Source organism: Schistocerca nitens, chromosome 2 (genome assembly GCF_023898315.1).
Source record: "Schistocerca nitens isolate TAMUIC-IGC-003100 chromosome 2, iqSchNite1.1, whole genome shotgun sequence".
Lineage (NCBI taxonomy): Eukaryota > Metazoa > Arthropoda > Insecta > Orthoptera > Acrididae > Schistocerca > Schistocerca nitens.
The window spans coordinates 963,718,951-963,737,327 of record NC_064615.1 but is presented as its reverse complement, the minus strand read 5'-3'; the positions used below and the strand labels follow the sequence as shown (position 1 = coordinate 963,737,327).

The 18,377-nt window shown below is 39.4% G+C and overlaps 1 protein-coding gene across 2 annotated transcripts in view; it reads left to right on the top strand.

The window, feature by feature from the left end:
- Positions 1 to 4,981: 4,981 nt before the first annotated feature.
- LOC126237282 (stress-activated protein kinase JNK) overlaps positions 4,982 to 18,377 on the top strand; it is a 1,031,804-nt gene continuing 1,018,408 nt past the window's right edge. Inside the window, exon 1 of one of the 2 annotated variants that reach the window (XM_049947220.1) lies at positions 4,982 to 5,112. The gene's annotated coding sequence lies outside the window, so the exon portion shown is untranslated. The remainder of the gene's footprint in view (positions 5,113 to 18,377) is intronic. The other variant, XM_049947222.1, reaches the window with a different exon arrangement.

The following is an 18,377-nucleotide window of genomic DNA, read 5'->3' as shown; positions in this document are numbered from 1 at the left end:
ATCTAACAACAAGAAAGACTAATGACCCAGAAACAGCCAAATATTATAAAAACTACTGTGCTACATTAAGAAAGGTTATTAAAAAGTCCAGATGCATGTGCATCACATCTGAGATTAGTACCTCTGATAACAAAATCAAAACAATTTAGAGTATTATTACAAGGGAGACAGGGCAACCAAGAGTACAGAATGACAGCATTACCATCAGAGCAAATGGAAACTTGACAAACAACAAGCCAAAAGTGGAAAACATTTTGAATAATCATTTTTTAAATGTTGTAGAGAAAATAGGATTTAAATGTTCATTAGAAGAAGCAAGGCAGTTAATGGAAGAGACCTTACCCACACAATTTGATATAAATGGAATTCCACCCACCTCTCCTTCAGAAATTAGGAAGATAATAAACTCTATCAAGAATAAAAGCTCACATGGAATTGATGGCATTTCCAGCAGGATAATAAAAGCTTGTTCCCAAGAGATAAGTGGGATTCTTAGCCACATATGTAATAGCTCTCTAAAGCAGGGTATTTTCCCAGATACACTGAAGTATGCCATTGTTAAGCCACTGCATAAAAAAGGGGATACGTCTGAAGTCAACAACTACTGCCCAATCTCTCTTCTGACTGCCTTATCCAAAATTCTTGAAAAAGTAATGTATTATAGAGTAGCTTCACACCTTTGTAAAAATAAAGTTTTAACAAAACGTCAGTTTGGTTTCAGAAAGGTTTTTCAGCGGAAAATGCTATACCTTCTTTCACTAATGAAATATTACATGCTCTGAGTAACTGGAAGTCACCCATTGGAATTTTTTGTGATCTGTCAAAGGCTTTTGATTGTGTAAATCATGGAATACTACTAGATAAGCTCAAGTACTGTGGTATGAATGGGACAGCACTCAAATGGTTTAAATCATACCTAACTGGAAGAGTGCAGAAAGTTGAAAGAAGCAGTTCACATAATATACAAAAAACTGGTGATCTCTCAAACTGGGGAACAATCAAGAATGGGGTGCTGCAACGTTCGGTCTTGGGTCCTCTGCTTTTCTTAATATATATTAATGACTAGCAATTCTGTATTCACGAAGATGCAAAGCTGGTACTTTTTGCCGATGATACAAGTATAGCTATCACACCCAACAGACAAGAATTAACTGGTGAAATTGTAAACAATGTTTTTCAGAAAATCATAAAGTGGTTCTCTGCAAATGGGCTCTCATTAAACTTTGACAATACACAGTATACACACTTCCACACAGTAAATGGAATGACACCATTGATAAATATAGACTTCGATCAGAAATCGGTAGCTAAGGTAGAATATTTGAAATTTCTAGGTGTATGCATTGATGAGGGGTTGCACTGGGAAAAACACACTGAGGATCTGCTGAAACTTTTGAGTTCAGCTACTTATGCTATTAGGGTCATTGCAAATTTTGGCGATATACATCTGAGTAAATTAGCTTACCACACCTATTTTCATTCTCTGGTTTCATATTCTGGGGTAACTCATCATTGAGTGAAAGAGTATTCATTGCACAAAAGCGTGGAATCAGAATAATTGCTGGAGTTCATCCAAGATCATCCTGCAGACACTTATTTAAAGAGCTAGAGATCTTCACTGTAGCCTCACAATATATATATTCACTTACAAGATTTGTTATTAACGATCCGAACGAATTCAAAAGTAATAGCAGTGTACATGGCTACAACATTAGGAGAAAGGATGATCTTCACTACTCAAGGTTAAATCTAACTTTGGCTGAGAAGGGGGTAAATTATGCTGCCACAAAAGTCTTTGGTCACTTACCTAATAGCATCAAAAGTATGACAGGTAGCCATATAGCATTTAAAAGGAAATTGAAAGAATTTCTTAATGGCAACTCCTTCTACTCATTAGATGAATTTTTGGATATAGTAAGTTGGTAATTTCTCGAACCCTCCCTAAAAAAATTAAAAATATTAAGAATCATGTAATATTTTGTGTAACGTAATATCTTGTATAGACACCATTTACTAACCTGACACATTCCACATCATTATGAAGTGTCGTCTTCATGATCTATGGAACAAGTACTAATCTAATCACCATTTTCCCCCTACAATTAAGGAATGGTTGTTAAATACATTAGCTACTTGTGTACTGTTGGTTAGGATGGTCTTGTTCTCTTTAATAGTAATACTACCTATGCCAGCAGTTACTTTTCCTGTCTTTCTTCTAACAACATTCCGAATTGATTTGATTTTATTGCTAGAGTTGTTAATTTCTTCTCTAACATACATATTTCTTGATTTCCTTACAACTCTTCTTAGTATGCTACAATAATTTTTATAGTGTAAAACTACTTGTGGATCTTTACTAGTTCTTGCTGTCTCATACAGGTTTCTTTTTCTTTCTGAAGACACTTTAATACCTGTAGTAATCCAAGGTTTCTTTGAAAAGTGTGTAGTGTTACATTTAGTAATTTTCTTTTTGAAGCAATGATCTAAAAGGTATATAAATCTATCAAGAAACATGTTGCATTTGTTATTAGCATTTGGCTCATTATATACATCTCCCCAATTAACATTTCTTAAGCTTTCTCTGAAGTGCCCTATGGATACCGGGTTGAGCGACCTCATACTTTTACTTAATGATTTCTGAACTGTACACCCTGTTACGTTTTGTAAGCTAATCGGTTGTGCATCATGGTCTGACAATCCATTTACCACAGGGAAAGCATGTGTTTGTTTAACAACCTCTTTCTGTGCAAATACATTATCTATTAGCATGCTACTGACTTGATCTCTCCGTGTAAGCAAATTGATCACTGATTCTAAGTTGTATGTTATTAATAACATTTCTAGTTCACTTTTCCTATCAGAATTACGTAGAAAGTTTACATTGAAATCACCACAGATTAATAACCTCTTCTTTTTGTCTGATAGACAGCATAATAGGGAGTCAAACTTTTTTATGAACAGCTCTCAGTCTCCTAATGGGGACCTGTAGACTGTTGTTAATATCAATGCTACATTATCTAGCTGAAGTTCACATGCAGAAACCTCAAAGTGCTGATCAACACAAAATTTGCTTACTTCTTCAGTTTTGCATTTATACCCTTGTTTTATGAAAATGGCAACTCCTCCTTTATCCGTCCTAGATCTACAAGTGTAAGATGCTAAATTATACCTACTTATACTGACACTATCCATGCCCACAGTTACATAGTGTTCAGACAGACAGAGTATATCAACCTCATTCTTATTTTTGAGATCATCTAAACGCACTAATAGCTCATCTACGTTATTTTTATTCCCCTGATTGATACTGCCCTTAGCTTTACCACTATTTACTGTACATGAAGTTTCTTTTATTCTGTTTATCTTGATTGTCATCTGTCTGGACTTTGGCTTTAACCTAAAAAACCTGTCTGCCTGGTCCCATTAACCACAGGGATCACCCCTTGTGTGACTGTGGACCCCCTTACAATTTCTGCTAATAGAGAAACTAACTTATTTTTCCCCATCCTATTCAGGTGCAGACCATGTGTAGTGTAGCCCCACTTACCAATAGCATTTACTGGAACAACACTTATGTGAGTATTTGCCGGTGTCTGGAGGATCCTGTTCAGCACAATGTTAATATCCCTTACAGCACTGTTTACCCAGGGCTGATCATGGTGCTGAAAAACCTCCACTTTGAATACCGTAGAAGCTGCATATATGGCCTTGTCCTCCACTATCGAAGAAGCTCTCTGGATCTGTACACTGATGAGTGTAATAGAATCTCCTCCAATATTAAAGCCAATTGTGGTATTTTGCCACAATATGGGAGCTTTTAAACTTGCAAAATATAATGTCACGAGTGTAAGATCCAAACATATTGACATAAGGCATCACTTTATAAGACATCATGTGGAGCAGGGAAATATAATCCTCAGTTATCTATGCACAGAAGAAATGTTATCTGATCTCCTAACCAAGCCTCCCAATAAGGACAAATTTCAGAACCTGGTGAAACATTATAGGTTAACTTGAGATGTATAGTGTTGAGTATCTGAAAAATATTTGTTCAAGGGGGGTGTTGGGGATATGTGAACAAATATTTTCCAGCGTGCATTCATAGTTGAACACAAGATATGATGTTCAGAGTGCATTACATTCTGTGGAATATACATGTTCCGTGTTTGTTGATGGGCAACATAGTATATTTGCATGGCCAAGTGTAGTAATGTGTGTTTTGCGAATGAAGCAAAAGTTTATTTAGTCCCTTAAATAGTTGTTACTTGTCATTTAGCTGCATTAATCTGTATGAACTACAACAATGAGTGGCTCCATAACTATTCATTGACGAAGAAAGTTTGTTAACAAGATCTATGACATTGCTATTGTACATTTCACATGATTGTTTAGTCGGAGGTAACAGCATCATAATTTTTCATGCATGTTGTTGAGCCTTTCTTGCTAGCTGTTACTTTCCACACGGCTTTTGATTTATTACTTGAGTTGATTTTGATCAGCCGATTGTACATAGTTTATCTTTTGCAAATCTATAAAAAGCTCAACTAACTGGGATGCGTTATCTTGGAATATTCTTATGAGAAAATTTAAAACTCGTTTTTTTCAAAGTTAGACCTATTGTTAAATTATAAAGTGACACTACAGAACTAAAAGTTACACTTTTGGGCAACGATACGGAAGTCGATAAACATTTTAACAGATAAATTTATGATGATGATACAGATTTCACTCTTTTTAAGACATCCCAAGATGATGAAATAACCATAAAAGCTTCAGTTTTTAAGTATTTACATATTCACTTACTTTTTGCAACAATTTTGTAATATATTCCGCAATTAAACTTGTTATACATTTCTTGGTATTTTTGTCATCAGAATAATCTGAAAAATGTTTATTATTTCTAAGTTCTTCTTTAACGAAAATACACGTTTTCTTGTCTTCTTTCTGTCCAACACAGATTGTTGCATGGAGAAGGCTGTGTCGAGTTGACGTCATAGAATGTAGTTTTTGCTTGAAGTAAGGTGGTTCATGTTTTGGTGATATGATGATTGTAAGAAGTAGTATTACGGGTTAATTGTGATCGCATCAACTGGAAGTCATCATTTCTATAAGGTACGGATAATCTGATGTGAATTCATGTTGTATGTGAGTTTTTTCACATGTTTCGAGAGTGGGCTGTGATCCCGGGAACCATTGATTATAGTACTGAAGTGACACATGACTTTATAATTTTACAACTGTAGCTACGTAGTCAGATCGTATAGCTCAGCAAGAAACAAATGACATTTATTTCTGTGGAGTGCAGTAAGTAAAGGCTAGAAATGGTAGTGTAAAATATTATCACTATGTTTATGCAGCATAACCAGGTTTGTATACTTGTCAGTTTTGTTTACAAACTCTTAGGTTCGTGTGCACGTTCTACAAACGTCTGATTTGTAAATACCAGTGCCACAGTTGCACCTCATGGGCGTAAATCAAACGCGTTTACTGCAGGTAACCCGTAATGTGTTTGGTAAAGACGATTGTCACTACTTCCAAAAGGCTGTCATCGTATTTGTGTCTCTCGCAGTTCAGCAAAAGTTTGCAAATTGTTGTGGTTTGTGTACATTATGGTAATACTATAAACTCTATTCCATTTTGTCGGTATATTCTAAAATAACTTCACAGTGTAATTGCAGAATGTTTTTAAGTAAGTGTATGCTAAGTGAGGAATCAATCACTTTAGCAAGTGACGGAATTATTCCTTGTCTGCTGTTTTCCCGAATATATATTGCCCATTCTTTATTAGTACGTAAGCGAGGTACGAGGGAGGGGGGCTAGTATTGTTTGGAGTTGTGGAGGAGATGAAGATTAAAAAGTTAATGAAAATCATTTCGTATTCTGAACAGTGGTGACGGGCATTGTGATATGCAGTCTCTCGGTTACTATAATACACTATGTGGAACAAATGATTAGACTTCACAATTGCATATGGTGTTACACCTTCTACTGGATTTCAGGTTTATCATGTCTACTAAAAAATGTTGTAATGTTTTACGAAGTTTCTAACTATTTGTATAGGTGTTTTAAGTCTGAACTTTATAATTGGTCACCCATAAACTCTGTGAAAGAAAGGTGGTAGTTGCAGTGTACATGGAACTCTGATTGTATTAATAATACATCCACGTGTGCAGAAAGATATTTTCTAGGAAGTGAGTGTATTAGTGAGATGTAGAAAAGATCCTTTTCCCATTATTTCTCCCCCCACCCCCCTTGTGTGCCAATATATTGAACATATTTTAAGTAGAATGTTTATAAACAAAGAATTGTGATTTCTGTTTTTACCATGTTTTTTTTTTTTCTTTCTTATTCTTTTTCATTCCAACATGTTGCTGAGACACACACATAAGCAAGTGAATTGTCATGATAAAACAGAGTTTTGAAAAAACATTGTCTTGGTTATTTTCCACATCTGGTTATCAGTGCATTTTCCATATCTGGTTATCAGTGCTCTGGATACACACCTTTTATGTCAGTAGAACAGCTCATTTTAGTTCTCAACCCTTGTTGGGACTAACTTGAAAGTCAACTTGTGACTAAACTTTTCCCATAATATCATCATACAAGATAAAATTTACATATGAGGCTAAAACTGGTGTACTTGGAGAGAATGTAAGTGCAAGTTGCAGTGTTTGACTAGTAATGGCCTAAGTGTTTTGATAGCTCATGTAATTCCTGTGGTTCATATCTTGTTGCGGAATTGCGTGTTGAATTTTCCATAATTTGGAAAATAAAGGTTGTTTACTTCTACCAAACATTTGTATTCCATACTATTTTTTGTCAGAATTCTTTAATTGCAAAATGTTTCTCATTATCTTCTTCTTTTCCTTTTAACATGTAAAAAAATGGGTCGACAGAAGCGTCCGATCCCACGCGTCGGCTTTGACCCGTGACGTAAGGGTGTTGTCGTGTGTGACGTCATGACGGCACGGAGTTTGGTTTGAGTGTGGCTGTCTCCAGTTCTGTTTTATCGTATTTTATTTACTTTTCTGATCTGTTCGTTCTATCTCGTGAGATTTTTTTTTTTTTAAAGAAAAAAAACACTAATCAGCTACTGAAGCATCTTTATCTTCTATGGGTTGCAGGGGTTATGACCCCTGGGGAGGTGGGTGGGTATTCATGCATGGCTGTCTTCACTTACACGTTGTAGCTACGCAAGGCGTCTAAATTTGTTTATATTTAGTTTGCCCCCCCCCCCCACCCAAAACACCCCATTTCCCGCGCTTGACCCGTTAGTGTCATTAGGCTTCTTGTGGCAAGTGTTTGTGTTTGTTTCTGTTTCCGCCATATTTGTGACGTCATGGGTCAAAGCAGACGGGCGGGATCGGACGCTTCCGTATTTCCAAAAAAATAAGCAATTTTGTTGTTGTAATTAAAACAGACACGAGACAATATAAAGTTGTTAGCTTTTAGCACACATGCTGAACAGATGTAGCTTCGTTATAGTTCACTGACTAGTTTCTGGCTGCCACCATCTACTTATTCAATAAATTCAGATTTGCAGTTAAGAATTTGATTCTTCTGTCGTACCAAACAGTATTTTAATTGTATTGCTCTTTACTGCCTCGATTACAAAAACATTCTACATACAGTACTTCTTGGTGCGTTTTATGACACTTTACATTATTCTGTATCTGCTAGTGCTCTCCACATGTGAAAAACTCAACACTGTACCACAGTCCAGATTCTGTCAGTTCATATGCTCAGAGCTAACTGGTTCACAGATCAAGAAGGGTAAGTGCGTTATTAGCCACAGTAGTTTTGAAACCAATCATTACATCAAAATACTTCATTTGTGGTGCATGCAGTTCCTATATAAGTGTCAACTCAGGCACTGGTGCTGGTACTGCATGTACTGTAGGGTATGTCATTCAAGACATGTAACGTATTTTGGTGATAAAGAAAAAAATGTTAGCAGTAGTGCTTTGCTGTTGTTCTTATACAACACATTACACTGTATAGTTTCCATTTGAATTATTGCCATCTCACAATGCTTTTACCTTTACACTATTTAGTGTTATGGGGGTAATGAATTGAATATTGCATTGTGTAATATATTGGACACATTGGCTGAGACTCATCTCCCTACCTAGTCATTTTGATTCTTGATTTCTTTGGAGTCTTTAAAGATTTTGTGTTGGGTGAATGTGGACTGCTTGCTTTGCAAAAACTCCAGATGTTTGTCTATCCAACCAATTTTCCAGATAGACTTATGTTCCACTTTTAATGAACTCTTCAGTGGTGGGACATTAATTTCAAAACATGCTTAACCTCCTGTGATGAGGGTTGGGACTACACAATCCTGAAAATAAGAAAAATGGCAGAATTTTGGAACTTGCATGTTACATGACTGCTAAACTACATATTACTTAGGCCGGTATTACACTATCAAATTTCTTTGTCCAATATCTTTGTCAAAGATATTTGATAGTGTAATAGGGACTTTGTCAAATGTCGTCCAATATTTGATCAAATCTAGGGCCTCGCTGTATATTTGATCAAAGAAACCGCTTGTCTTCTGTTCACTGCAATGTGACATGTTACCACATGGAGCGCTAGCATCGCTGCAGCGTTCTGTCGTCTGTAGTGTTTTTATAATCATTGCCGGTAAATACAATTGGTGTGCGCCGACAACTACAAAATTAATAAAGATGTCTGAAGCTGATGAGGCGCTTTACAACGTGAGGCATCCTGAATACAAAATACACTCCTGGAAATTGAAATAAGAACACCGTGAATTCATTGTCCCGGGAAGGGGAAACTTTATTGACACATTCCTGGGGTCAGATACATCACATGATCACACTGACAGAACCACAGGCACATAGACACAGGCAACAGAGCATGCACAATGTCGGCACTAGTACAGTGTATATCCACCTTTCGCAGCAATGCAGGCTGCTATTCTCCCATGGAGACAATCGTAGAGATGCTGGATGTAGTCCTGTGGAACGGCATGCCATGCCATTTCCACCTGGCGCCTCAGTTGGACCAGCGTTCGTGCTGGACGTGCAGACCGCGTGAGACGACGCTTCATCCAGTCCCAAACATGCTCAATGGGGGACAGATCCGGAGATCTTGCTGGCCAGGGTAGTTGACTTACACCTTCTAGAGCACGTTGGGTGGCACGGGATACATGCGGACGTGCATTGTCCTGTTGGAACAGCAAGTTCCCTTGCCGGTCTAGGAATGGTAGAACGATGGGTTCGATGACGGTTTGGATGTACCGTGCACTATTCAGTGTCCCCTCGACGATCACCAGTGGTGTACGGCCAGTGTAGGAGATCGCTCCCCACACCATGATGCCGGGTGTTGGCCCTGTGTGCCTCGGTCGTATGCAGTCCTGATTGTGGCGCTCACCTGCACGGCGCCAAACACGCGTACGACCATCATTGGCACCAAAGCAGAAGCGACTCTCATCGCTGAAGACGACACGTCTCCATTCGTCCCTCCATTCACGCCTGTTGCGACACCACTGGAGGCGGGCTGCACGATGTTGGGGCGTGAGCGGAAGACGGCCTAACGGTGTGCGGGACCGTAGCCCAGCTTCATGGAGACGGTTGCGAATGGTCCTCACCGATACCCCAGGAGCAACAGTATCCCTAATTTGCTGGGAAGTGGCGGTGCGGTCCCCTACGGCACTGCGTAGGATCCTACGGTCTTGGCGTGCATCCGTGCGTCGCTGCGGTCCGGTTCCAGGTCGACGGGCACGTGCACCTTCCGCCGACCACTGGCGACAACATCGATGTACTGTGGAGACCTCACGCCCCACGTGTTGAGCAATTCGGCGGTACGTCCACCCGGCCTCCCGCATGCCCACTATACGCCCTCGCTCAAAGTCCGTCAACTGCACATACGGTTCACGTCCACGCTGTCGCGGCATGCTACCAGTGTTAAAGACTGCGATGGAGCTCCGTATGCCACGGCAAACTGGCTGACACTGACGGCGGCGGTGCACAAATGCTGCGCAGCTAGCGCCGTTCGACGGCCAACACCGCAGTTCATGGTGTGTCCGCTGTGCCGTGCGTGTGATCATTGCTTGTACAGCCCTCTCGCAGTGTCCGGAGCAAGTATGGTGGGTCTGACACACCGGTGTCAATGTGTTCTTTTTTCCATTTCCAGGAGTGTAGATTAAGAAGATTGGAGACCTGACCTAACATAACCCTCTCCTGTGTCAAGGAATCGGAGTGTTACAGTGAGCCTGTCTTCTGAAGATGTAGCAGTTCTTAAGTGAATATTGTGCTTTGTGATATGAGGATACACTTCATTGAGCACATACAGAAATGTATGCTCATCCATTCTTAAGTAATTGATGTACGACTTGACGTCTTCCACTGTAAGCTCATGTAACAAGTTTTGTTGAATGCTTTTATCGTGTCGTCGTAAAACCCACGGCTTCACCCAGATTAGAGTAGTTTTTGGTTCCATAGATCCGTGCTGAAGAGATCCTCGTGGATGTGGAACATGTCGATTTTTTTTTAAAGCTGAAATAACAATACTAATAGTATGAATAAATACAATACATCATTTGTTTCTATTAAAAATTTCGCCAATGGAGTAGAAGGAGTTGGCCAGTAGTAAGTCTTTCAGGCTCCTTTTAAACTGATCTTTATTTCTAACTAAATTTTATGTTTCCTGGCAAATTATTGAAGATGAGTGTTCCTGAGTAGTGGACCCCTTTTTGAACTAAAGGAAGTGCTTTTAAGTCCTTGTGCAGATCATTTTTGTTCCTGGTATTGTATGTATGAACTGAGTTGTTTGTTGGAAAAAGAGATATATTATTTACAACAAATTTCATTAAGAAGTAAATATACTGAGAGGCAGTAGTTAGTATACCCAGTTCTTTGAAGAGGTTTCTGCAGGACGTCTGTGAATTTACCCCACAAATAATACATATTACATGCTTTTGGACTCTGAAAACTTTTGTTTGACTTCAAGATTTATCCCAAAATATTATCCCATATGACATTATGGAATGAAAGTATGCAAGCTTTTTCATTTTTATGTTGCCTATGTCTGCTAATACTCGAATTGCAAATACAGATTTGTTAAGGCCGTTCTGCAGTTCTGTGGTGTGCTCCTCCCAACTGAATTTATTATCAAGTTGTAATCCCAGGACTTTTAAGACTGTCAACCTCGTATGTATGGTTCCATTTTTCCCCCACTTCTTTTCCGCATGTGCACACAATGCAATTGGGGTACGTACAACTGCTGCGGTTAATAACAAGTTGTTGTCAGCCATCTTGAACTTTGACGAAAAATTTGATGACAGTGTAATACCCCTTCTAGCGCTACGTCAAAGATCTTTGTCAAATATATTGGACGGAATATTGGATCACATCTTTGATCAAATCTTTGACAAAGAAATTTGATAGTGTAATACCGGCCTTACAAATACTTACTTTTACCACCCACCTCTTAGGAGCAAGCTCAGATATGTAGGTGTGTTGTTTTTCTTTCAAATAAATGCAGTGCACTACAATCATTATAAACTGAAATTTTCTCATGAAAACTTGAAATAAAAGTGGTTGGGCCTAAACACAGTAAAAACCATTAAAATCCTACTACTTTACAGTTTGGAAGTCGTGTGGCTAATGAGATCATGCTGAATGTGGCTTTCAGAATCTGAATGATCTTCCTTGTAATTTGAATACATAGGAAAAATAGCAAAACATCAGGAAATTTGAAGATAGGAACATAATATGCCAAACACTCTTTTAATAAAGGCAGATAGACAGGAAGGAGCAGGATGTTCTGAATGGCTTGCATCTCTCTCTGTGTAACCTGTTCCTATTTTTTGTTCATTGGAGCCATACGAACCAGTGCTTTCTCAGAAAAGCACAAATAAATATATCTGCATTTGTGTGTGTTATTGTTACACATTAACATATTTTTTTTAAAAAAATAAGTTGTGTGTTATTTGTTTGAATGCGGTTAGTAACAACAGTCTATGCTCTTTTTATTTATTTATTTTTATTTTTAATGGATTTTATACGGCCCTTTGGATTAAATTTTTAGTACAGATGATACCTGAAAATTTTGATAAGCCATTTTATTTTTACCATTAGATGACTACATAAATGTGAACAATAACAACAATGTGGAAAGGATAGACTGCTACTCACCACTTAGATAAGTCATTGTGTCACAGACAGGCACAAAGAAAAAGAATGCTGAAATATCTAAGCTTTTTGACACAGTCTTTCTTCTGAAGTAGAAAACTTGCACACAGATGGCCACTTTATCTGACTGCCAGTCCCTAACTGTGAAAGCCCAGACACAGTGGTCATGTATTTGTGGGTTGTGCTTGTGTGAATTTGTGTGTTTTTTCTACTTGGGAAGGAGGACTTCATCTGAAAGCTAAATATTTTAACATTCATTTTCTTTGTGCATTTCTGTGACTCAACACCATGTCTCTGTGGTGAGTAGCAATATACCCTTTCCATATTATTGTTATTTACTTGTGGAATTTCCATTTTTTGAATGTGAACACTTTTAAGATGTTTTTCCTAAATTACATGATTGTAATAAAGGACTATCTTTAATTTCCGACAGCCATCGGTAATCTTTCTAATAACATGGAGTCCTTCATTCACTTAGTCATTCCAAAATTAGTACTGTTTGTTTAGTTGTTTGCCATTCTTGCAACCAGTATGTGCATCTCCCACAATGATAAATATTTTTTTGGCAAGTGTTTTAACCCATGGGAATGTGTTGGCTAAATGTTATGTGCAGAATACTTGCATTTTAAAGTTCTTGGAGGACTGCAGCAATAAATAGAGAAAGTGCTTGTTTCATTAACGATATTTGTTTGCAGTGATGCTAGTGTGTAAAATAATGTATAGATGTAGCAGACCATTATCCATTGCATTAGCTGTGGCACCCAACAGCATGAGTGAACCTATACCATTCACCAGGCTGCCTACAACTCGTATGCAATCATCATCCATCCCCAAAACTATTCAGGATACATCACTAAACACCACATTTTGCCAGTCTGTGTCAGTCCATATCATTCAGGCTCGTCACAACTTTTTTGCCTATGTCTCAGTGTTAAAGGCAGTACATAACAAAGATGCCTGGACTGCAAAATCAAACCTGCAAAGCATCTGGAAATGGTTTGTGGAACAGCTGGCACCCATATATCTGCTTGTATCATGGAGCGAGTCATTGTAGGACCCCTGAACACTTGCTGCATGATGGTTAGACCCTCTCATCTCGTAGACTTCCTGGTTGTTCCAGACCTGGTACGTGACTCGTGGATGTCATCTTGTGTGCCCTGCCCCCAACATCGTCTGACGGAACACTCCAAATGATCGACCTGACGAGCCACATTGGCATGTTGACCAGCCTGCTGCAATCTTTTTTTGACATGTGCACCTGGCATTCTGCACCTATTTAATGTCCTCCTTGAGTTGGGATGCGATCACCACATTTATGACTCTTCCACTATCCGCTGTTTATTTAGTCCCCACCTGATTTCAGTGGCACTGCACGGCCTTTGGGCATGCACATTGTCGCCGTACTTGGATCATTTGCATATCAGATCTCTCTCTACTTACTTGCAAAGTTGTGCACTTGTACATTTCTTCCTTGAGAGTGCACTATTTTTAGTGTTCTTGAGAGTATTATCTGAAAGGTGGAGCCTACCATGTATAGGGATACTGTTATATCAGTAAACCAAACTGAAGAGATCAAACTGATTACAGAAGACTTCATTCTGTCTTCGTTAATATTAGAATGTGTGCAAACTTTATCGAAGAAACTAACATTGTACTGGGAAGGTTGACTCAAATTGTTGTTGTAGTTTGACAAAATTCAGAGGGACATTGACACACAGTTGCTCAATCATAAGTGGTAGGCATTGAGGGCAGATGGCTTATTGTGGAGAAATGGGGAGATAAATGGAAGATATGTGAATGAATGTGTCTTCACTTCAATTATTAAGTATTGAAGTAGTTCCAGTATTTGTGATACAGCATATTGGAGCATGGATGCATGTTGTCAATAAATCACAGGACTATTATTACACTTTTAAAATATCACACTGATTGACAATGATTGTCCTCCAATTTCTCTTCTTTTTTCTTTGTTGTTTCCTATGTGTCTGTATTCATGTTTGTTTTCAGTTTTCTTTCTTGTTCTCATATTGCTTGTGATTTCATTTAGTCTTCTGTGTAACTGTTCTTTTAAATTTAGTGCTGGGGAAGGGGGCGGGGGGGGGGGGGGGGGTAGGAGAGACATCTTTTCCCTAGAACACACTTTTATTTCTAGTATTCAGATATTATTTCTATCCAAAATGCTTTTGATTTCTATGATCATCTGTTGTCAAATTTTCTACCAAAATTCTAAAATATTCGTTTGGTTAATCCATCAGGAAACACTTGAGAGCTGTCCAAAAATAGTAAGTTTCTCTTAGCTATTGTCTACAACAGTTTCTGGTTCTTCAGTAAATTTCCTCCCCACTTCTAATTTTCCATTTATTTTTTTGTTTATGTATTACATATTATATGCTTGTAATACACAATTTTACGTCATGGCATTGTTAACAATGTGTAATTTTTTCAGGTATAAATAACAAATATTTCACAATATGTTATGATTACAGTACTTCACCCCCCCATGAACCATTGAGGTTGGTGGGGAGGCTTGAGTGCCTTAGCGATAACGGTTAGCCGTACCGTAGATGTAACCACAATGGAGGGGTATCTGTTGAGAGGGCAGACAAAACATGTGGTTCCTGAAGAGGGGCAGCAGCCTTTTCAGCAGTGGCAGGGGTTCCAGTCTGGACGATTGACTGATCTGGCCTTGGAACATTAACCAAAACGGCTTTGCTGTGCTGGTTCTGCGAGTGGCTGAAAGCAAGGGGAAACTACAGCCATAATTTTTCCCGAGGGCATGCAGCTTTACTGTATGGTTAAATGATGACGACGTCCTCTTGGGTAAACTATTCTGGAGGTAAAATAGTCCCCCATTCGGATCTCCAATTGGGGACTACTCAGGAGAAACGAAACTGGCATTCTATGGATTGGAGCATGGAATCTCAGATCCCTTAATTGGGTAGGTAGGTTAGAAAGTTTAAAAAAGGAAATGGATAGGTTAAAGTTAGATGTATTGGGATTTAGTGAAGTTCGGTGGCAGGAGAAACAGGACTTCTGGTCAGGTGAATACAGGGTTATAAATACAAAATCAAATAGGGGTAATGGAGGAGTATGTTTAATAATGAATAAAAAAAAATAGGAGTGTTGTAAGTTACTACGAACAGCAGTGATTTGATTTGATTTTGACAGGGAAGCCAAAACAGCTTTGATCTAACCCACCACTGCTCACATCGAAACAGAGTTTATTGTGCAGTATCGCTCCCTGTACATCTAGTAAAGCCAACTAATGCCCTTAAATAATGCAAGGAATCCTCTTACCAGCTTTTTTTGTTAGACACAATTTCTTCAGGTCTAGTTGTCTCGAAAATTCTGTATCGCTTGCTCTCCAGTGTCATGCATTCGAAGATTAGGTGTGATGCAGTCTCTTCACCCTCATCCCTGGCCCTACAGTTAGAGTCTTCTTCCATTATACCCATTTTATGTAGGTGTTTTTTGAAATTCTGATGGCGTCATCATTACAGTCATGAGTTTAACCTCTTTCCTGTTCAATCCCAGGATTACAGGCTTAAGCATCATTACCTTACCATGTTTTTGTTTATAGACCTTGGTCCAGTATTCTACATGCTGTTTCCTAAGCCAGTTCCATAGTTCTAGTGTGATCATAGCCTTGATGATTGTCAGGACAGGTTCCAGTCCAGTGAATGGAGTCGTTGCCCCCATCCTGGCCAATCTGTCTGCTTGTTCATTGCCACAGATCCCTGAGTGGCCAGGGATCCACACTAGGTTTACTCTGTTGCTTACCCCTAGCTCCACCGGGGAGCCCTGTGGCATTCTGCAACAATCTTAGCTCTTGTTGCAGCATCTGCCAGTGATTTCAGGGCTGTTTGAACAGATGTATATGCTACTGGTCTTGTAGCACCTATGCATACTCTCCTTTACACATGCCCTGATTGCAGTAATTCAGCTTGTAATACTGAGGCCAGCTTTCCTAGAGAGATGATGCCCTCCAGTCTTGGCTGAACCCCATACACCCCTGCCCCAGTGCCTTGGTCTGATTTCGACCCATTGGTGAACCAAACTATGTCCCCCGTACAGTGTCGAACTGTTTTTTCCCACTGCTCCCTGCTTCCAATTATCATATTATAAGGCATGTTGAAGCAGTTGGGTGTTATTATATAGTCCACTGCCATTTACCCAGCCATTCCTATATTTACCTGACTCACTATCTTAGTGTGTGATTCTGAATATCCCAATTAGATCCAGTTTTTACATTTTAAGTCTGTATGCACCAGCTGCTGCCTCCATCTTGACCCAAAGGTGTAGTGGAGTCATGTCCAGCATGGCTTCCATCCCAGCATTTGGTGTGCTGCTAATTCCACCTGTTATGGCTATGAAGGCCTGTCTCCGCACCTTAGCAAGCTCCTTAGCTGCAACCCCTGTTCTATCTTATTCCACCAAACTATGGCCCTGTAGGAAATCCTAGGTCTAACCACTGTGGTGTATATCCAGTGCATACCTCTGGGGCTTAGGCCCCAGTTTTTGCCACAAGCCCTTCTGGTACTCGCTAGAGTTCCTTTCGCCTTGGAGCAGATGCTCTTAATGTGAGGGGTCCGTGTTAGTTTCTCATATAAGGTTACCTCTAGATATTTCACTATCCCCTTCACAGGTAGAGTTTCATCGAAGAACTGTAGACTCCAACTTGAATGTTGGATATGCCTCTTCATGGATGGCACCACAACAGTCTTCATAGGATTAACCCTTAGATCGTGTCTAATGCATCAGTCTTGCACAATGTCCAATACACCTTGTGCCACATTTCTAACTGTGTCAGTAAATGTACCAAGTATTATTATGACTTGGTCGTCTGCATATCCTTGGCAAAAGCATGGTCTGGAATTTAGTTCCTCAATGAGTTCATTCACCACTAGATTCCACAATAGAAGGGACAGAACTCTTCCTTGTGGACAATCTCTAGTTGTGTTGATTACCATCTTTTCATCCATCATGACAGCCTCTACCTTCCTTCCACTAAGCATGGCTCTAGTCCACTTAAATATAGTGGTCCCTAGGTCATGCACCTCTACTGCCCTTACCATGGAATCATGGGCACCTTGTCCTTGAGTCATTCCACCGTGTGCACCCCCTCACAGACAAAGATGAGTGCTCCACGATCTAGATAAATCCTCCTGAAGTTGGGTCCTGGACCAGTGTCCCCCCCCCCCCCCCCTATTTACAATTTGTACAGAATCCAGATGGCAGTTACGAGAGTCGAGGGACATGAAAGGGAAGCAGTGGTTGAGAAGGGAGTGAGATAGGGTTGTAGCCTATCTCTGATGTTATTCAATCTGTCTATTGGGCAAGCAGTAAAGGAAACAAAAGAAGAATTTGGAGTAGGTATTAAAATCTATGGAGAAGAAATAAAAACTTTGAGGTTTGCTGATGACATTGTAATTCTGCCAGACAGCAAAGGACTTCGAAGAAGAGTTGAACAGAATGGACAGTGTCTTGAAAGGAGGATATAAGATGAACATCATCAAAAGCAAAACGAGGATAATGGAATGTAGTAGAGTTAACTTGGGTGATGCTGAGGGATTTAGATTAGGAAATGAGACACTTAAAGTAGTAAAGGAGTTTTGCTATTTAGGGAGCAAAACAACTGGTCAAAGTAGAGAGGATATAAAATGTAGACTGGCAATGGCAGGGAAAGTGTTTCTGAAGAAGAGAAGTTTGTTAACATTGAGTATAGATTTAAGTGTCAGGAAGTCTTTTCTGAAAGTATTTGTATGGAGTGTAGCCATGTATGGAAGTGAAACATGGGTGATAACTAGTGTGGACAAGAAGAGAATAGAAGCTTTCGAAATATGGTACTACAGAAGAACTTTGAAGATGAGGTACTCAACAGAATTGGGGAGAAGAGGAATTTGTGGCGCAACTTGACTAGAAGAATGGATCGGTTGGTAGGACACATTCCGGGGCATCAAGGGATCACCAATTTAGTATTAGAGGGCAGCGTAGAGGGTAAAAATCGCAGAGGGAGGCCAAGAGACGAATACACTAAGCAGATTCAGAAGGATGTGGGTTGCAGTAGTTAATTGGGGATGAAGGAGCTTGCACAGGATAGTGTGGGGAGCTGCATCAAACCAGTCTATGGACTGGAGACCACAACAACAACAACATATTGTACTTATTTCTAGTATGTGATTGTTTTTTATATTATTATTTTTGTTAAATCAAAGT